Below are 22,316 nucleotides of genomic sequence, written 5' to 3' on the forward strand. Positions count from 1 at the left end.
AATTTAATTCAGGGAAGTGGGGTCTAAAGTGGGGTAATGGTTGTAACTGGAGAGGCATGAATGCAGAAAACCTTATGAAGGTAGAACCAACAACTTTCCAAAGAGTAGAAATGGAGGCAAGAGAGAGGAAGTCCAGAATGATCCCCGTACTATGGCTGCTCTAACAAATTGCGACAAACTTAGTGGCTTAAAACAATACAAATTTATTATTTTACAGTTCCGGAGGCCAGAAGTCCAAAATGGGCTCACTGGGCTGAAATCAAGGTGTTATCAGGGCTGCGTTCATTCTGGAGGCTCTAGAGGAGAATTTGTTTCCTTCCCTTTCTCAGCTTCTAGAGCCTGCCTGCATTCCTTGTCTCATGGACTCCCCCTTCCATCTTCAACACCAGCAACGTGGGGCTAAAGACTTTCTCGTGCTGCCATCTTTCTGGTTCTGTAGTGCCTCCCTCTTCCACTTACGAGAACCCCGATGATTACACTGGGCGCCCCCAGATAATCCAGGATAATCTCTCCTTCTCAAGGTCTGCTGATGAGAAATCTTAATTCCATCTGCAACCTTAATTCCTTTCTACCATGTAAGGTAACATATTCACCAGTTCTGGGGATTAGGACATGGACATCTTTGGGGGGCCATTAGCCTGCCTACCACAATCCCCAAGTGTCAAGTTTGTGCAGTGGGAGAGTAATGGTGCCATGAGTCAAAACAGAGATGTCAGAAGAGGGAATTATGAGACAATAGCTAACATTTAGTGAGCGCTCGCTATGTGTCAAACACTTCACATATATACAGAGTTTATTTAATCCCACATCAGCTTCGTTTGTCCTCATACAGCGGGAATGGATATGACAGTGTACCTCTGTCTGTTGTTTCTCTTTCCCCCTGTGTGGTAGCTCCAGGGGGCTGGGACTGCTTTGTTCACTGCTGTTTCCTGAGCACTAGAACAGCATCTGATGCTCAGCAGGAGCTCAGGAAATATTTGTTGAATGAGTAGATGATTAACCATCTTGGCTTGGGTTGCCATAACAAAATACCTTAGGAGGAGCTTAAACAACAGACATTTATTTCCCACACTTCTGGAGACTGGAAGTCCAAGACCAAGGTGCCAGCAGATTTGGTTCCTGGCGAGGACTGGCACCCTAGCTTGCAGAGGGCCGCCTGCTCACATGGCCAGGAGAGAGAGCTCTGGTCTCTCTTTCTCTTCTTCTTCTTCTTCTTTTTTTTTAAATTGATGTCATAATAGTTTCTAACATTGTGAAATTTCAGTTGTACATTGTTATTTGTCAGTCACCATATATATGTGCCCCTTAACCCCTTATGCCCACTCCCCAACCCCCTTCCCCTCTGGTAACCACTAATCTGTTCTCTTTGTCCATATTTTTGTTTATTTTCCACATATGAGTGAAATCATATGGTGTTTGTCTTTTTCTGTCTGGCTTATCTCACTTAATACCCTCAAGTTCCATCCATGTTGTTGCAAATGGGACGATTTTGTCTTTTTTTATGGCTGAGTAGTATTCCGTTGTATATGTATACTACATATTCTTTATCCACTTATCAGCTGATGGGCACTTGGCTTGCTTCCACATCTTGGCTGTTGTGAACTATGCTGCAATGAACATGGGGGTGCATAAGACTCTTGGAATTATTTATTTCAAGTTCTTTGGATAAATACCCAGTAGTGGAATAGCTGGGTTGTATGGTATTTCGACTTTTAATTTTTCCAGAAATCTCCCTGATGTTTTCTACAGTGGCTGCACCAGTTTGCATTCCCCGCAACAGTCTATGAGAGTTCCATTTTCTCCGCATCCTCTCCAACATTTTTTGTTTTTTGTCTTGGTAATTATAGCCATTCTAACAGGTGTAAGGTGACATCTTATTGTAATTTTGATTTGCATTTCCCTGATGATTAGTGATGCTGAACATCTTTTCATGTGCCTGTTAGCCATTTGTATATCTTCTTTGGAAAACTGTCTGTTCATATCCTCTGCCCATTTTTGGATTGGGTCATTTGTTTTTTTGTTGTTGAGTTGTAGGAGTTCTTTATATATTTTGGAGATTAACCCCTTGTTGGATATATGATTTGCAAATATTTTCTCCCAGCTGGTGGATTGTCTTTTCATTTTGTTCATGGTTTCCTTTGCTTTGCAGAAGCTCTTTAGTCTGATGAAGTCCCATTTGTTTATTTTTTCTTTTGTTTCCCTTGCCCAAGTAGATATGGTATTTGACAAGATCCTTCTAAGACCAGTGCCAAAGATTGTACTGACTATATTTTCTTCTAGACGTTTTATGGCTTCACATCTTAGCTTCAAGTCTTTAATCCATTTTGAGTTAATTTTTGTGTATGGCAAAAGATAACGGTCTACCTTCATTCTTTTGCATGTGGCTGTCCTGTTTTCCCAACACCATTTATTGAAGAGACTTTCCTTTCTCCATTGTATGTTCTTAGCTCCTTTGTCGAAGATTAGCTGTCCGTATGTGTATGATTTTATTTCTGGGCTTTCAATTCTGTTCCATTTATCTGTGTGTCTGTTTTTGTACCAGTACCATGCTGTTTTGATTACTATTGCTTTGTAGTATGTTTTGAAGTCAGGGATTGTGTTGCCTCCAACTTTGTTCTTTTTTTTGTGTGTGTGTGTGTGTGAGGAGATCAGCCCTGTGCTAACATCTGCCAATCCTCCTCTTTTTTTGCTGAGGAAGACTGGCCCTGGGCTAACATCAGTGCCCATCTTCCTCCACTTTATATGGGACGCCGCCACAGCATGGCTTGCCAAGCAGTGCGTTGGTGCATGCCCGGGATCTGAACCGGCTAACCCCAGGCCGCCGCAGCGGAGTGTGCACACTTAACCACTTGCGCCACTGGGCCGGCCCCCAACTTTGTTCTTTTTTCTCAGGATTTCTTTAGCTATTTGGGGTCTTTTGTTGCCCCATGTGAATTTTAGGATTCTTTGTTCTATTTCCATGAAGAATGTCACTGGGATTCTGATTGGGATTGCATTGAATCTGTAGATCATTTTAGGTAGTACGGACGTTTTAACTATGTTTATTCTTCTAATCCATGTGCATGGAATGAATATCTTCCCATTTCCTTATGTCATCATCGATTTTTTTCAGTAATGTCTTATAGTTTTCATTGTGTAGGTCTTTTATTTCCTTGGTTAAATTTATTCCTAGATATTTTATTCTTTTTGTTGCGATTGTAAATGGGATTGTATTCTTGAGTTCTCTCTCTAGTATAGAAACGCAACTGATTTTTGTAAGTTGGTTTTGTACCCTGCAACTTTGCTGTAGTTGTTGATTATTTCTAACAGTTTTCCAATGGATTCTTTAGGGTTTTCTATGTAGAGAATAATGTTATTTGCAAACAGCGAGAGTTTTACTTCTTCCTTGCTAGTTTTCGATACCTTTTATTTCTTTTTCTTGCCTAATTGCTTGGGCCAAAACCTCCAGTACTATGTTGAATACAAGTGGCGAGAGTGGGCACCCTTGTCTTATTCCTGTCCTCAGAGGGTTGGCTTTCAGTTTTTCCCCATTGAGTATGATGTTGGCGGTGGGTTTGTCTTATATGGCCTTTATTACGTTGAGGTACTTTCCTTCTGTACCCATTTTATTGAGAGTTTTTATCATAAACGGATGTTGTATCTTGTCAAATGCTTTCTCAGCATGTATTGAGATGATCATGTGGGTTTTAGTCCTCATTTTGTTAATGTGGTGTATCACATTGATTGATTTGTTGATGTTGAACCATCCCTGTGTTTCTGGTATAATTCTCACTTGATCATGGTGTATGATCCTTTTGATGTATTGCTGTATTCGGTTTGCCAATATTTTGTTGAGTATTTTTGCATCTATGTTCATCAGCGATATTGGCCTGTAGTTTTCCTTCTCTGTGTTGTCCTTGTCTGACTTTGGGATCAGGGTGATGTTGGCCTCATAAAACGTGTTAGGAAGTGTTCTGTCTTCTTCAATTTTTTGGAATAGTTTGAGGAGGACAGGTACTAAATCTTCTTTGAATGTTTGGTAGAATTCTCTGGAGAAGCCATCTGGTCCTGGACTTTTATTTTTTGGGAGGTTTTTGATTACCGTTTCAATCTCTTTACTTGTGATTGGTCTATTCAGATTCTCTATTTCTTCTTGGTTCAGTTTTGGGAGGTTGTATGAGTCTAAGAATTTATCCATTTCTTCTAGATTTTCAAATTTGTTGGCATATAGTTTTTCATAGTATTCTCTTATAATCCTTTGTATTTCTGTGGTATCTGTTGTAATTTCTCCTCTTTCATTTCTAATTTTATTTATTTGAGCCTTCTTTCTTTTTTTCTTAGTGAGTTTGGCTATGAGTTTGTCAATTTTGTTTATCTTCTCAAGGAACCAGTTCTTAGTTTCATTGATCCTTTCTACTGTTTTTTTGTTTCAATTTCATTTATTTCTACTGTAATTTTTATTATTTCCCTCCTTTTGCTGACTCTAGGCTTTGTTTGTTCTTCTTTTTCTAGTTCTATTAGGTGTAGTTTAAGATTGCTTATTTGAGATTTTTCTTGTTTGTTAAGGTGGGTCTGTATTGTTATGAATTTCCCTTTTAGGATTGCTTTCGCTGCATCCCGTATGAGTTGGTATGGTGTATTTTCATTTTAATTTGTCTTCAGATATTCTTTGATTTCTCCTTTAATTTCATCAATGATCTATTGGTTGTTCAGTAGCATGTTGTTTAGTCTCCATGTGTTTGTCACTCTCCAGCTTTTTTTCTTGTAGTTGATTTCTAGTTTCATAGCATTATGGTCAGAAAAGATGCTTGATATGATTTTAATCTTCCTAAGTTTGTAGAGGCTTGCCTTGTTTCCCAACATATGGTCTATCTTTGAGAATGTTCCATGTGCACTTGAGAAGAATGTGTATTCTGCTGTTTTTGGATGGAGTGTTCTATATATATCTATTAAGTAAGTCCATCAGGTCTACTTTTTCATTTAATTCCACTATTTCATTGTTGACTTTCTGTCTGGTTGATCTATCCATTAATGAAAGCGGGGTGTTAAGGTCCCCTACTATTATTGTGTTGCTGTTAGTGTCTCCTTTTAGGTCAATTAATAGTTGGTTTATGTACTTTGGTGCTCCCATGTTAGGTGCATATGTATTTATAAGTGTTATGTCCTCTTGGTGACGTGTCTCTTTTATCATTATATACTACCCCTCTTTGTCTCTCATTACCTGTTTTATCTTGAAGTCTACTTTGTCTGATATAAGTATGGCAACACCTGCTTTCTTTGGTTTGCCATTAGCTTGGAGTTCCATCTTCCATCCCTTCACTCTAAGCCTGTGTTTGTCTTTAGAGCTGAGATGTGTTTCCTGGATGCAGCATATTGTTGGGTCTTGCATTTTAATCCATCCTGCCACTCTGTGTCTTTTGATTGGGGCATTCAATCCATTTACATTTAGAGTGATTATTGATATATGAGGGTTTAATGCTGCCATTTTATCGATTGTTTTCCACTTGTTCTGTATTTCTGATTTTGTCTGCCTATTTATCTCATTGCTCAAGGTTTTGTAAACTCTTTCTTCTTTTTTTTTCAGGTATGAGGGCTTTCTTGATCAAATCTTGTGGGGAGTGTCTTGTGGCGATGAACTCCCTCAGCTTTTGTTTATGTGGGAAGGTTTTTATTTCTCTATCATATCTGAAGGATATTTTCACTGGATATAGTATTCTTGGCTGAAAGTTTGTGTCTTTCAGAATTTTGATTATATCATTCCACTCTCTCCTAGCATGTAAAGTTTCTGCTGAGAAATACACTGAAAGCCTGATAGGGGCTCCTTTGTAGATTATTTTCATCTGCCTTGCTGCCCTTAATATTTTTTCTTTGTCATTGACTTTTGCAGTTTTACTATTATATGCCTTGGAGAAGGTCTTTTTACATTGATGTAACTAGGCATTCTCTTGGCTTCATTTACATGAAATTCCAGCTCCTTCTCCAGGTTTGGGAAGTTCTCAGCTATTATTTCTTTGAACAAGCTCTCTGCTCCTTTGTCCCTCTCTTCTCCCTCTGGAATACCTATAATCCTTATGTTGCATTTCCTAATTGAGTCAGATATTTCTTGGAGAATTTCTTCATTTCTTTTTAGTCTTAGTTCTCTTCTCTCCTCCTCCATCTGGAGCATTTCTGCATTCCTGTCCTCTAGATTTCTAATTCTTTTTTTTTTTTTTTTTTTTTTTTTGTGAGGAGATCAGCCCTGAGCTAACATCCGCCAATCCTCCTCTTTTTTTTTTTGCTGAGGAAGACGGCCCTGGGCTAACATCAGTGCCCATCTTCCTCCACTTTATATGGGACGCCGCCACAGCATGGCTTACCAAGCAGTGCATCGGTGCGCGCCCAGGATCCGAACCAGCGAACCCCGGGCCGCCGCAGCGGAGCGCGCGCACTTAACCGCTTGCGCCACCGGGCCGGCCCCCTCTAGATTTCTAATTCTATCCTCCATAATATCAGCTCTGTTATTAAGGACTTCAGATTTTTCTTTATCTCATTCATTGTGTTTTTCATCTCAACATTTCTGATTGGTTTTTCTTTATAGTTTCAATCTCTTTTGTGTAGAATTCCCTCTAGTCATTAATTTTGTTCCTGATTTCATTGAACTGTCTTTCTGAATTCTCTTGTAACTCATTGAGTTTTTTTTTTTATCATAGCTGTTTTGAATTCTCTGTCATGTAGATTGTAGATTTCTGTGCATTCAGGATTGATTTCTGGGTGTTTGTCTTTTTCCTTCTAGTCTGGAGTATTAATATATTTCTTCATACCACTTGATGGAGTGGATTTGTGCTGTTGTGTAGTGATATTATTTGGTTGCAGGTGGGGGGGGCAGGAGCTCTGTGATCTAAGCCCGCTGTGGTCCCTGTCAGCTGTGCCTGTCCAAGCCTGGACCACTCCTTGGGATAGCAGCAGCCCTGTGGGTTCTCCCACCAAATGGGAAAGCAATTGCACTGGGGCTCAGGGCTGCTGCTGCCTGCTCCCACAGTCCTGCTGAGAGGTGCTTTCCCATTCAGGGCCACAGCAGTACCAAGAGCGTTTGTGGCAGCCAGGAGCTCATTTGCCCAGACTCACAGCTCTGCCACTGTCTTCTCCTAGGTTGCATCAGCCATTGTGCTTGGTAGGTGGGGCCTCCACACTGGGTCTGAGCCAGAGCCACTCCCTGGGACTATGGTGGGACTGTGGACTCTCCCACCAGATGAGAGAGTGATCACATGTGGGCTCAGAGGTGCTGCCACCTGCTCCCACAGTCCCGCTGAGTTGCACTTCCCCCTTCAGGGCTGCAGTGGTACTGTGGGCATTCACGGCAGCTGGGGGCTTGTTTGCCTGGATGTGCAGATCCACTGCTGTCTGCTCCTATGTTGCACCAGCCATTGTGATTGGTAGGCAGGACCTCCCCCCTGGATCCGAGCCTGAGCCGTTCCCTGTGGACTGCATGGTATGTGGGCTCTCCCACTGGATGTGGAAGCGATCACATGGGGGCTCAGGGCTGCTGTCACCTGTTTCCACAGTCGTGCCAAGGTGTGCTCCTGCCCTCGGGGCTGTAGTGGTGCTATGAACACTCCAGCTGGGAGAGCAGTCTTGTGTACTGGGCTTCCTAGGGGCCAGAGAGTGCTCACCTATCTCACCTCTCTCGGGGTAGTCCACCCACCTTCAGATGTATAGCTGCGTGGGTCTCTCTCAGACGTCCTGATGTGCTGTGTGGGTATCCTGCACTGACCAATGAATGTCCATTTAGTTGTAGTTCAGAGGGGGAGAGACAAAGGGAACAGCTCATTCCGCCATGTTGCTGACGTCCTCTCTCTCCCTCTTTTTAAAAGGACTCTAATCCCATTATGGGGTCCCCACCCTCATGACCTCATCTAAACCTAATTACCTTCCAAAGAGTCTACTTCCAAATACCATCACATTGAGGGTAGGGCTTCAACATATGAATTTTGGGGGCCACACACATTCAGTCCATAACAAACCACATGAGGGAGGTTTTCTTATCTTCATTTTCCTGATGGAGTCCTGAGGCCCAGTGGTGCTGCATATCCAGTCCATGGCCACAGAGCTGGTAAGTGGCTGACCTCTCCTTCACCCCCAAACCGGGGCTCCTTCCTCTCTTCATTCTGGCAGCAGAGGTGGAGGGACGGTGTCCACTGTGCTGCATGGGGAGAGGTAAGGGTGGGAGGGATGTGACTAATACGGTATGTACTGAGCATTGTCTCTGAGTGCCAGGTCCTTATACGGGTCCAGGTAACTGAGCACAAGGCGCTGGAAGCTGATGTTCTGACGTAGACAGACTGACGCCCAGAGGTTGAGTCACTTGCCCGAGGACACATAGGTGGCACATGATAGAGGCGTCACAGCCTCTGCTCCCAGTGTCCACTGTGTGTGTCCTGGCGTGACCTCTTTCAGATTGGCTGCGGTAACAAATTACCATAAACTAGGTGGCTTAAAACCACAGAAATGTATTCTCTTGAAGTTCAGGACGCCAGAAGTCTGAAATCAAGGTGTCAGCAGGGTTGGTTCCCTCTGGAGACTCTGAGGGAGAAGCTGTTCCTCGCTTCTCTCCTAGTTTCTGGTGGCAGCCAGCAATCCTTGTTCCTTGGCTTGTAGATGTGTCACTCCAATCTCTGCTTCCACTGTCACATGGTTTCTTCCCTATGTCTGTGTCTGAATCTCCCTCTCCTTTCTCTTATAAAGGCATCCGTCATTGGATTTAGGAACCACCCTAATCCAGTAAGATCTTGTCTTAACTAATTCCATCTGCAAAGACCCTATTTCCAAGAAGATCACCTTCTGAGGTTCCAGGTGGATGTGAATTTTGGGGAGACACTATTCAAACCACTACACTAGCTGCTTCCTGTATCTTCCAAGAATGTAGGATCCACTCCCCACATGTTCAACCAAAGGCACCAGAATCCAGTGTCTCAGAGCAGCTAGACTCCTCACTGCACACACATGTGCACAGACACATGCGCACATACACACATGCACACGCACACCCAGGGCTCCCTCTTTCTCTTTCATGGTCCCTGTTGGAGTTTCCTGTAACCCTTTCAAGCCCCCTCATCTGAGCTGTGGGGTCTGTGCCCCACCCTGCAACCAGCTGTGGGAAAATACCTTGAGAAAGAGAGTGAGTGCTGGTAGAGTTGAGAGTTCTGTGGGCTGAGGTAGGAAAGAAGGGGTCTTAGGCAGCTTGTCTGTGGGTTCACTCAGCAGAAAACCCCTTCTGTCCCGGACATTTAGGGTGTTAAAAACCGAAAAATTCAATCCAGTAAATTTGAAGATCTAATTGGCTTTATTAAGGGATTCACATATCAGGCAGCATCCCATCTAGCAAGTAGAAGGGTGCTGGAGGGGCCATACAAAATGGAAATACAATAGGCAGGAGGGTGGGGCAAGGGAGCTGTTAGTAAAAGAAGAGAAAGGAATCTTCTTAGGTCAGGACATCTTTTTGCAGGGGCGGGGGAGGAAGGGAGGAGCAAGAGTTTTATCATGCAGACTGCCTCTTCTTCCTCCGGAGGATGGAGAGGGCCCTCATGGCGGATTTCCTAACTGTAATTACCTAACTGCCTGACCAGAAAATTCCAGACTGGTAGATTAAGATTACATTTCTGGGATAGGTCGAAACTGTAATTAGATCAGGTATGAAGTCTAGGTTTGGCATCATGGAATTTCACACAAATGACGTCATTTTGGGTCTGTGGTTTTCTTTTTCACAAGGATATCTGGCAGGGCAAAGCCAGCTGGCCACACCCCACCCGGTGACCTCTCAGCTTTTTGCTGCCAGAGGCAAGCCCAGGGCTGACCTGTCAGTCAGTGTTGCTGAGACGGAACCCAAACATCAATCTACCCATCAATCATCAGAGAGCAAGAGGAGTTCAGAGTGTGGTGGGAATGCCTTGCCGGGCAAGGAAGTCTTCTTGGATCGGAAGGCCGTGTCCAACCTGAGACCGGAAGGGTTGAGGAGGACAAGGCCAGGTGGAAAAGCCCAGGGGGCCGGACAGAGGAGGGCGGGGCGTCCAGGCGGGGTGTCCAGGGCGCCTGGTTGGGTCTTTCGGGAGTCTGAGTTCTCGCGGTGGAGAGTGTTGCGCAGGGAAAGCCATGCGAGAGGGCAGCAGGAGCCATGCCCAGGAGTTGAAGGCGCTAGGACCTGCAATACCCATTGTGACTGCGCTGCTCAGTCACGTCTCCCGCCGCCGGGACTGGACTAAGGGCAGGACGCGCTTGGGCCACGGGGGTCGGCGGTGCACAGATGGGGCGGGGGGGAGCGATCCGCCGGGGCCTGGGCGTCCGCGGAGCGGGCGGGCGCTGCCCGGGGCGCCCACCAGGGGGCAGTGCAGTCTGGCGCCGCGCGCAGGCAGGAGAGGGTGTTCTGTGGTGCTGCCCCCGCCGTCGGGGTGGTGCACCGAGCTCCGGTGGCCGGCTCCGGGCTGCGGATACGCGCCCCCGGGGGCAAGGTCTGCGCTCCGCGGGGGCTCCTCAAAGCCGGGGTCCCGAGAATGGACTTACCCCAGTACTGATAACCCTTCCGCTTCAGGGCCGCTGGAGAGCACCGCACCCCCCGCCGCCCCCGGGGTTTTTCTGCAACAAGCGCAGCCTCTGAGAGTCCCCTATTATAATGCAACCGCCCTGGAGCACACACACCGTGAGCTGTATGAGCGATTGCGTAACAACTTACCCCAACACTAAGTGGCTTAGAACAAAAATACACATGTACTGTGTCTCAGCTTCTGAGGGTCAGGAATTGAGCAGTGGCTGGGCTGGGCAGTTCTGGCTTAGGGTGTCGGTCAGATGACGGCTGGGATTTTGAGTATAAGATCTTGTCAGGAATCTCTAAGCCTCAGTTTTCTCATCTGTAAAATGGAGGTGACACTAGAAGTCACTTCATAGGGCTGTTATGAGGATTAATGAATTAATCCTCGTGTGGCAGAGACTGCCAATTGTCTACCTCAAGGTCAGTTCCCTCCTCTTTCTTTGTAATAGAAGCTCCAATTTTTAGCTGTAAAGAAGGCTGTCTGGAATAAAAGTCTACATTTTCCATCCTTTTTTTTTTCCCCCCAGTCAGTTCTATTTGAAGAGATAGAAGTGGTATGTGGCAGCTTTCAGGAAACTTCCTGTGACAGTAATTTTTTGTGTCACCTTGACTGGGTTAAGGGATGCCCAGATGGCTGGTAAAACATTATTTCTGGTGTGTCTGTGAGGGTGTTTCTGGAAGAGGTTAGCATTTGAATCAGTAGATTGAGTAACGAAAATCCCCCTCACCAATGCGGGTGGGCATCATCCAGTCCCTGGAGGGCCTGGATAGAACACAAAGGCAGGGGAAGGGCAAATTTGCCCCCTCTGCTTGAGCCAGGACCTCCACCTTCTCCTGCACTCAGACATTGGTGCTCTTGGTTTTCTGGTTTTCAGACTCTGACTGGAAGATACACCCTTGGCTCCCCAGGTTCTCAAGCCTTGGGGATTAGAGTGGAACTACATGACCGGCTTTCCTTGGCCTCCAGCTTGCAGATGGCAGATCAAGGGACTTCTCAGCCTCCATAAGGCCAATCTCTCATAATAAATCTCTCTCTCTCTCTCTCTCCATATGTATATCTCTCTCCTATTGGTTCTGTTTCTCTGGAGAACCCTAATACACTTCTTTTAAAGGCAACTAATATCTTCATTTGTTCCTTTAATTTGTTGCTGCTCCTCTATTCTGCTTCCTGGAATGTAGTTGTGGTGGCTGGAGCTCTGGTTGTCATCTTGGAACGTGAGGACAAACATCACACCCTTGGGAGGACAGAGTGATGGATTTGATGGAATAAATGAAAAGCAATAAAACTAATAAGGAAAGTTCATATATTGAGGTATACGAGGAAGCCATTTTGGTTTAAAACTCATTTGGCGTAAACTTGTTTTTCCAGAATGGCCTGACTTATGGCCTGTCAAGCATGCGTTGTACATCTGCTTTAAACGTTAAGCAGTATCCCAAAACAAAGAATGCTGCCTTTAAAGATAGGGATGAATACCTCCCTCCCATATGAGCATTTCTTTGAAGATAAGCAATCCTTCCCAGAAATCAGAGTCAGGTTGACCTTCTGTGTACACAGCAAAACATTTTGTGATTGTTGCAAAAGAAAAAAAATGTATTCCTCTCATGTTTCATGTATGTTCTGAAACAGTATATAACCATGCTGGACATCTCGCTTCTCTGGAACGCTTTCTTCCTTTGTGGAGACTGCCTTCCCAGATTTTAGTCCTCAGCCTGGCTCAAGTAAAGATCGCTTATCTCTTATCCATAGAATGGTTATTAATTATTTGCATCAACAGATTGGAAGGAGCTTGGGTTGCTAAAAGTTTTGTGGAACTGCCCTACCAACCTTAACTGCCTACATTATAGAGAAATAAACTTTTCTCTTGTTTAATCAACTGTTTTTTTTTTTTTTGTGGGGAAGACTGGCCCTGAGCTAACATCCATCACCAATCTTCCTCTTTTTGCTTGAGGAAGATGGTCCCTGAGCTGACACCTGTACCAATCTTCCTTTATTTTGTATGTGGGATGCCACCACAGCATGGCTTGACCAATGGTGTGTAGGGCCACGCCCGGGATCCAAAGCGGCGAACCTTGGGCCACCAAAGTGGAATGTGTGAACTTAACCACTATGCCACCAGGCCGGCCCCTAGCCAACTGTTATTTGGGTTTTTTGGCTCATGCAGCTGAACTGAACATCCTACCTGATTACACCCTTAGCAAATGCCTGGGAGTCAGGAGGCGTTCAGTACACTGGTCAGTGTTCTGATTATTCACAGCTGGGGTCGGACCAGCCAACCAAACCTCATGGCCTGGATGTGGGGAGTTAAGGGGACGGCCATGAGGGTGAGGAAATAGCACTGGGGCCGGGAGACACAGGTCTTAGTTTCAGCTCTCCTCTCTCAGCCTCCATTTTATTGTCTTTAATGGAGAGGGGCTGGTCTAGCCCAGGAGTTTTCAAACTTCCTTTAGCAGCAGAAATTGTTCTTCAAATGGAAGCCAATAGACAAAATAATTTTGGTTCCTTCCCCAAACCGCCTTGGGGTGACTCCCAAGGTTTCAACGGAGCATCATTTGAAAAACACAGAACTGATTAATCCCCCAGGCTGTGTCTAGGAGCGACAGTGCGTGACTCTGAGACGCTGGGCTGGGAAACTTGTTCAGGCTCTCCAGAATGAGCCGTAATCGGGGGAAGGCAGATGTCAAGCCCTTCATTGTCCTGGGTTCCCGCTGGGTTCCTCGAGGCCTCCGTGCTGACGAGGGAGCCTGTGGCTTCATCTCCCGGTGAAGGAAGCACATGAATTCGTCATCAGGTGACCTCGGGATCGTCGGGTCCAGGCTGGGTATCACGTCGCATTAGCCAGAAGTCTGTAGACATCATCAAAAACAACGAAACATCTGAAATTTCGTTTCTCTGGTGCTGCAAGATTGAAAATGTCAGCTCCTTCTAGCCACATAAGCCACTTCAGTGAAGGAATTATGCCACGGATCAAGAAAGTGAGGACCAAGACGTAAATCCTTCATTCGAAAACTGTGCGTTAGAGGCTGTGCTGTAAAGTAGAAACGTCACTGTTAAAAAAAAGGTCTCGAGCCCATTGTTGTGGTCGCTGTTCATTATTGGGCTCTAATTGTGTACGTGTACATGGCGCGGGGTCAGGTGAGGTCGGGATGAGGTAACCCACACACATGCAGAGAACAGGCTGACTAATTGTTTCTTCTTTAAGGATCAACTGTGGGACTTCCCTGTTTTTCTCATTGAGCTGAGAAAGCTATGGGTACGGAAGGGAGCCCTTTGAATATTTTATTTAGTGCTTATTGTTATTTAACATGCAAATGTTTGAAAGTTTTAAGTAGTCAGATCTGCTCATCTTTTCCTTAAAAATAGCAAAAATCCACCCGTCTTCCAGGCATGCAGGCATGGCTGTGTTTTAAGTCCTTTCCAAGTCTTAGTTTATAGAGTCCTCACAGTGACTTGAGGCGGGTACTGCGATGGTGCTCATCTGATGATCAAGGTGGTGGTTCTCATCGCAATCCCCCCTATTATGCCCAAGGGAGGCCCTGTGCCGGCTGTCACAGAGGCCCACGGAGGCTGGGATCCTTTAAGGAGGGGAAGCCTATGTGGAGGGGAAAGGCCTCGGAGTGAGACGAGGGGCACAGAGCCTCAGCGATAGGCTGTGTAAAGTGTGAAAAAGCCGTGCAGGAAATTCTGATCAGCCCAACAGGATGCGCCATCCTGAGAACCACAGATGGGTTCTGAAACCTACCTCATCTGGAGGAACATGGAGGAGGAACATTCACCAGAGCAGTTTTGGATTCCGGACTTCCTGGAGTCCCGGATGGTGTCCCCAGTTCCCTTCAAAGCCATCCCCAATAGAAACTCCCTTGCGTTTAGTCCTTCTCAGGATGATTGGCCAACCGACCCCTGGATGTGGCAAGCTGGCTGTAGAACGGGCTGCAGCTCTGACTTGAACTTGCAGAGTCCTGGTCCAGCCACTCCACAGCTTTGTGCGTCTGGGCAGGGGGAATCACTTTGTAAGCTAAAAAGGGCTGTGTGGAAAGGCACAGGGTGAGTATTCATGGCGCTCCTCAGTGCATCACATCTTAAGCTGGTGACAAGTAACCTTGCCGATGTAGATGCTGAGAAGATTTTTGGCTATCCTCCCCTCTGCAGTGTCAGCCCCAAACCCTCTAAGTCAAGTGAACACGTCTGAGCAGGTTTATGAACTCCACCATTGGGCCCCTCTCTAGGCCCCCTTTTCTCTTTCTTCCCAACTGCACACCACCCACGCTGAACCCCCTCCCTCTAGGCTCCGGCACTTCTATTCTCTTTGCCCAGCATGTCTTTCTCCCCTCTTCACATTTTCAACACCCTTACTTCTACTTGCCCTTCGGGACTCTGTTCACCTATCGCCTAAAGCTTCCTCCAGGAAGCTTTCCCTGATAACTCCCCCGCCCGCCCCGCCCGCCCCCTCCCCCCCAAGGTTGGTTCAAGTGCTGTTCCTCTGTGTTTCCATTGCAACTTCTATTTTCCTACCATGAGGCACATCATACTGTACCCGACTGCCTTTACACCTATGGAAGACATAAGAGGAGTCTACGTCTTGTGCATTTCTTCTATCTGCAGAGCTATAGGTCCTTCCTAGCACTCTAGAGTCACTGAATATTAGAACTGGAAGGGATCTTTGATGTTTCCTAGTACCACATCTTCATTTCACAGAGGAAGAAATGAGCCCAGAAAGATTTCAGATTAGCCCAAAAGCCACACAGCTGCTTGGGAACAGAATTGAGCCCGGAACTCAGGTCTCTTGACAACATATCCTTGTTTCCTGCTATATGGAATTAGTGAAACCAGGGTTTGAACCCCGGCTCATCCCTGAACCTGTGGTATGACTTTGAGCAACTTGCTTTACTCCTCTGAGTGTGTTTGCACATGTGGAAGATGAGAATAACAGTACCTGAGACCTAACACGGCTGCTGTGAGGATTAATTAATCCACGGTGAGCAGAGAGCTCCATGCTTGGTACAGAAGAGGGGCGGGTTACGGAATTTGACACGGGGCAGCTGTTGTATTATCGTATATGGTTGAATTGGCTCCATTATACTGATGTGGTAGCAGAATTTATATTGTGGGTCACCCCCTTCCATGTAAGCTCCATCAGGGAAGGTCTAGGTTCAGCTCATGGCTGTACCCCCATAGCTTAGAATACTGCCTGGCACATAATGGGCACTTGGTAAAAGTTGGTTGAGCGAGTGAATGAGGTACCAAGAGACCCATGGGATGGCTGGATATCACTGCCCAGTCCTTGGTTCAGAACTTCTTTTTTGCCTTAGAACCTGGCTAGTCTGTGTCCCAAAAGAGCCTTCCCTCATTCCAAACCAGAGGACCCCAAATATTTTCATCAAGCATCCCTTGCCATACATTTGAGGAAAAAGTTATTTCTCTTGAGGAGAAATCAAGAAGGGAGAGAACGCCTTGTCTTAACCTCCAGGGACAAATGGAACCTGAACACACACGCCCACGTGGCTCATGTTCCAGGGAAAGAGACACAGCAATGTGGCATCTGGAAAGAACCCAGCTCAAGCCAAATTTGTGTCAATTCCTTCTCTATCGGTCTGTGCTTCCCTGCTAATGAGGTATAACAGGATGACAGTTCCACCCAGTTTTCTGCCTTTTCTTCTTCCCAGAGGAAACTTTGATGAAAAAAAAATTATGAATGACACTTGGAGAAAAAATTGCTAGCCCATAGACCAGCATTTATCCGTTATAACCGTCTGCGAGGATGGTGGTGTTCTGTAATCTGCACCGTCCGGCATGTTAGCCACCACACATGCAGCTGTTGAGCACGTGAAATATGGCTGGTGCAACTGAAGAACTGAGTTTTTAATTTACTTTTAATTAATTTGATTTAAGTAGCCACATATGACTAGTGGCTGCCAAGCATGGTGGACAGCAGACAGGGTAGCTGGACCGAGGAGGGGTGGGAAAGGGTCTGACCCTGGGTGTCTTCACTTGGCCCTTTTCCAGGGACCGGAATCAGCAAAAGGCCACCAGCCTTTCTATGCTTTTTAACACAGGGGCCCCTTGACCAACTTAGAGTAACAAATGAAGTCATGTTCCTTTTCATACTCAAACCACACGACTCTGAGCCCTTATCCCGCCTCTTTCTTCTCTCGTGCAGGGGTTCCCCCCCACCCAGGGGAAATCTGATGGACTCCTTGGGGGCTTCCTCTGTCCAAGGGTCAGTCGCCATGACTCTCACCTCCAGGAGAGAAAACCAGGAGTCCTGGCTCTTTGGCTGCTGCCACCACCTTGGCCACTAGGTGTCACCAGTGGTCCTGCAGTTCACGTCCAGGCGGGATGCAGGCACAGGTCGCAGGTCTGGGGACAAATATGGGGGCTGGAGCAGGAAGTCTGCTTCCTGAGGGGGTGGAGCTCGGACTCAGGACCATACCAGAGGCACCAGATTGGTGTTAGGGGAATGTGTGCGGGAAGCAGGACGGGGCCCCGAGACATTTGCCACATGACTTTCCTGTGTTCTTCCGCTGGTTGTCCTAAGGGAATATTTCCTGTCTACATCCTGCTGAAAGATAGGCTTTTGGAATACCTGCTCTCGTGCCTCAGTGGACCTCAGCAGGCAATCCGCCTCACAAAAGAAAATTGCTTGATGTAAGTGCCCATCCTGCCGTCTGAGTGCTTAATCTTCTCTGTGGCCATCCGAGAAAGCAGAGCTTCTCATGGCAGGAGAGGTGGACAGACCGGGGTCCTCGCCCTGGCCCTGCCGCCCCCCTCTGGTGTGGCTCAGGGGAGCGACTCAGCCCCCTGAGCACCTGTACCCGAGAGAAAGTAAGACCTGCCACACGTTTCTGCAGCTTTTTCATTTGTCTCCAAGATGAATTTTAGTTTCCTGACAGCTTACTTAAGGGGCTTAAATCTTGCTAGTTGATTGAATACTGCTTTGAGGGCTATTAACATAGGTGGGGGAGAGCTGGACTTTCTCTCCAGGTTAGATTCAATGATACTCACCCCAGCCCCAACTTTCTGGAGTCAGAGAGACTAGGGTTTATTGCAGCCTGACCTCCAAGCAGCTACTTCACTGGGTATGTCACTTAATTCCTCCAAGCCTCAGTTTCCTCATGTGCAAAATGAGGGCAATACCTACCTTTCAGATGGTGTGATGGTAATTTTACATGTCAACTTGCCTGGGCCGGGAGGTGCCCAGATATTTGGTCAAACATTATTCTGGGTATTTCTGTGAGGGTGTTTTGGATGAGATTGACATTTAAATCAGTAAACTTTGAGTAAAGCAGATTGCCCTCTACAATGTGGGTGGGCCTCGTCCAATCAGTTGAAGGCCTGAAGAGAACAAAAAGGCAGCCTCTTTTGAGCAAGAAAGAATGCTCCAGCAGACTGCCTCTGAACTCCATCTGCAACACTGGCTCCTCTGGTTCTAGAGCAGATGGCCTTTGGAGTTGAACTGGAACATCAGCTCTCCTGGGTCTCCAGGCACCAGTCTACCCTGCAGATTTTGGACTTGCCAGGTTCCATAATTGTGTGAACCAGTTCCTTATACTAAATCATATATGTATATATCCTATTGGTTCTGTGTCCTCCGAAGACCCCTAACTAACACAGAAGGCCATGAGGATTAACAGAAATTACAGCATAAAAGTATCTAGTACAGTACCCAATGCACTGTAGGCACTCAGTACATGCTACTTTGTTATCTAGCTTCCCAATTCTCTTGGTCAAGCATTAAATAGACACCAAAGGAGAGGAAGAATACTTAGAAGCTGGGCCTAGAAAGCCACTGGGCCACCTGGCTTCTGTCACATTGCTGCTGTGATGCCGACATTTCCAGGGCCCCTCCCTCCCCACCTGGCTCCTGGCTCCCAGGTCTCAGAACAAGAAGGCATGTGGCTGTCTTTGTTGCCTGTCACTAATTGCTTCTGGGGGGATAAGAGTGGGAGGAAGAAGATAATTCCCTCCTCTTCCTCTGCCTCAATAGTCGTTATTGGGCCACAGGTGTGTCTGGAGCCTGTGAGGTGAGGGGCCGGGTTCATTATCCTCCTTCAGCTACAGGACACCTCTTTTCAACTGAGTGCTTCCTACCAATTGACAGCAATTAGTAGAATTATTTTTAGCGTATTTGAAAACTTTCTTTTCCTTATTGCACTTTGGAAATCTAAAGTGCTTAGCTACTGTTAACTTTTTTCCTACTTATGATTAACGTTATAATAAAAAAGAAAACCCCACTCACGCTATTGCATTTAGAATACTTTATTATTATTCTCACAGCTTAGAGCTTGGCCCATGTGTTAGTTTTCTACTGCAGCACAACAAGATACTGTGAGCTGAGCAATTTAAAACACCACCTGCTTATTATCTCCCAGCTCTGTAGGTCAGAAGTCTGGGCGTGGCATAGCTGCTGCTCTGCTCAGAAGTCACAAGACTGAAATCAAGGTGTCAGAGAGGCTGTTTTCTCATCTGAAGCTCTGTGTTTCCTTCCAGGCTCATTCAGGTTGTTGGCAGAACTTGATTCCTTGTGGTTGAAGGACTGAGGATCCTGTTTTCTTGCTGGCTGTTGGCTGAGGGTTCTCTTAGTTCCTAGAGGCCACCCTCAGACCTCACCACATGGCCCTCTCTATAGGCCATTACCCTCTTATGCTTTGAATATCTCTCTTAGAAAAGGGCCCAGTTCCATTTAAGGGCTCACTTGATTAGGTCAGGCCCACCCAGGATTATCTCCCTTTGATTAACTCAGAGTCAACTGATTAGAGACCTTAAGCACATCTGTAAAATCCCTTCTGCCATATAACATGACATAATGACAGGAATGACATCCTTCATATTCACAAGTTCCGCTCACACTCAAGGAGAGAGGATTATACAGAGTGTGGACACCCAGGGCTGGGAGTCCTGGTTGTTGTGTTAGTTTCCTAGGGCTGCCCTAGTGAGTGCCAGAGACTGGGTGGCTTAAACAACAGAATATACTGTCTTGCAGTTCTAGGGGTAGAAGTCTAAGATCAATGTGTCCATAGAGTTAGTTCCTTCTGAGGGCTCTGAGGAAGAATCTGGTCCATGCCTCTCCCCTAGCTTCTGTGGTGTTCTTCGTTGTTCTTTGGCAATCTTTGGTGTTCCTCGGCATGTAGAAGTGTCACCCCAATCTCTGCCTTCCTCTTCACTTGGTTCAAATTTCCCCCTTTTATAAAGACACTAGTCATATTGGATTAGGGGCCCACTACTCCAGTATGACCTCATCTTAACTAATTACATCTGCAATGACCCTATTTTCAAATAAGTTCACATTCGGAAGTACCGGGAGTTAAGAATTCAACCTATGAATTTTGGGGGACACAATTCAACCCATAACAGGTGCTATCTTAGAATTCTGCCTACCACAGCCTATATAACATTATTATCATTATCATCAATACTCACTGGTTCCTTTTATTTATTTATTTTTATGTTTTGGTGAGGAAGATCAGCCCTGAGCTAACATCTGTTGCCAATCCTCCTCTTTTTGCTGAGGAAGATTGGCCCTGGGCTAACACCCATGCCCATCTTCCTCTACTTTATATGGGACACCGCCACAGCATGGCTTGGTGAGCAGTGTGTAGGTCCGTGCCCGGAATCCGAACCTGTGAACCCCGGGCCGCTGAAGCAGAGTGTGCAAACTTAACCACTACGCCACCGGGCCAGCCCCAGTGGTTCCTTTTATGATTCTCCTGTCCCCATAGTTAAAAAGAAGTATGCCCTAGATTTACGATATTTTGTATATTCCTTTTCCTTTGTCCTTTTTCCAGCAGCTGAGGCGAGAAGAATTAAGGGTGTGGGATGATTGCCCTGGTAATGAAAATCATCTTTGGCTCAAAATTCTCAGCCAGCAGAATCTCAAACAAGGGGGCTTGAGTCTCCTTAAATCCACCTTATCCCTAGAAGGGTCCAGGGGGACTAACCTTTCTCAGGACACCACTAAAGTTTCTCTGCAGCTGCTATTGGTGCTTTCTTTTCTACTACCTGGTGACCTTAATCACTGTGGGGTCCCCTTTCAGAGAGGGTTGGGGCGGGCCTGTTCATGTGACCACATAGGCCATTCCTTTAGTCTCACCCTCTGGCCCTTTCTCCTGTCTTTGAGTTCTAAATCAGGGCTTGGCAAACTATGGCCCATGGACGAAATTGATCCAATGCCTGTTGTTGTTGTGCCCATCAGCAAAGAATGAGTTTTTCCATTTTTAAATCATTGGGAAAAAACCAAAAGAAAGATATTTCATGACATCTGAAAATTATACTAAATTAAAATTTCACTGCACATAAGTAAAGTGTATTGGAACCCAGCCACACTCATTTGTTTACGTGTGGTCTCTGGCAGCTTTCCTGCTGCAATGGCAGAGTTAAGTAGTTGTGATGGAAATGGTGTGGCTCACAAAGCCTCAAATATTACTATGTGGCCTTTTATAGAAAAGGTTTGCCAACCCCTGTTCTAAATGGTGGTATTTGTTAAGGCCTGTCCCGGGACCCTCTGTTTTTGTTTTTTCTTCTATACTCTCTCTCAGTGATTCCATCTGGTCCCGTGACTTAAATGTCATGTGCATATTGATGACTGCACTGAGCTACAGACTTGTATATCCAAGTCTTTTCCTCTTGGGTATCCAATCCTTTCCCTCTTTGTACCCTCTGCTGCCCATCAATCCATCAGCAGGTCTTGTTGGTTCTACTGTCATGACTTCTCTTGAACTCATCTCTCTTTTTTTTTTTTTTTTAATTTTTTATTTATATCATGTTCACCACCCAAATACCAATCACAACCCATCACCACACACATGTGCCCAATTATCCCTTTCACCCTCCCCCCTCGCCCATTCCCCTCTGGTAACCACCAATCCAATCTCTGTCTCCATGTGTTTGTTTATTATTGTTATTATCTACTACTTAATGAAGGAAATCATACAGTATTTGACCTTCTCCCTCTGACTTATTTCGCTTGGCATAATACCCTCAATGTCCATCCATATTGTCACAAATGGCTGGATTTCATCATTTCTTATGGCTGAATAGTATTCCATTGTGTATATATACCACATCTTCTTTATCCATTCGTCCCTTGATGGGAACTTAGATTGAACTCATCTCTTGATCTCCATCTCATTGCTACCACCGTGGTCACCCAAGCCAGCATCCTCTCTTGCCTGGACCACTATCACACCCTCTCACCTTGTCTCCTTGCCTCCCCTCTTGTCTAATCTATTCTCTACATAGCAGCAATTTGTTGTCTTAAAACTTAATTTACATCATACCGCTCCCCTGCTTTAACCTAGTGTAGCTGCCCACAGTTCCTAGAATAAAATCCAAACTCCTTACTGTGGCCTCCAGGACCCTACAGAATCGTGTCCCTGTCACTTTCCATTCTCATCTTATGCCACTTGCCTCTCACTCACTAGCTATAGCCACACAGATTTTCTTTCAGTCCTTCAAATCTGTCACCTAAGGGCTTTTTTACTTCCACCTTCTGGAATGTTCTTCCACCTGCTCTAATTATAACTGACTCCTACTCATTTCTCAGGTCCCAGATTGCATATTGCTTCTTCTATGGTCTTCCCTCACTGACCAACATAGCAGCTCTCCACGTTCCCCCTTTCTCTCTGCTTCAGCACATTGCTTATTTCCTTGTGTCAACCCATCAACATTTGTATTCATTTTATTTATTAGTCTTTTTTTTTTAATCTTTTTCACTAGGATGTAAGCCTCAAGGGGGCAGAGAGTATGTCTGTCTTCTCTACTGAGTCTTAAGTGCTTAGCATAGTG

The sequence above is a fragment of the Diceros bicornis genome, chromosome 22 (genome assembly GCF_020826845.1).
Source record: "Diceros bicornis minor isolate mBicDic1 chromosome 22, mDicBic1.mat.cur, whole genome shotgun sequence".
Lineage (NCBI taxonomy): Eukaryota > Metazoa > Chordata > Mammalia > Perissodactyla > Rhinocerotidae > Diceros > Diceros bicornis.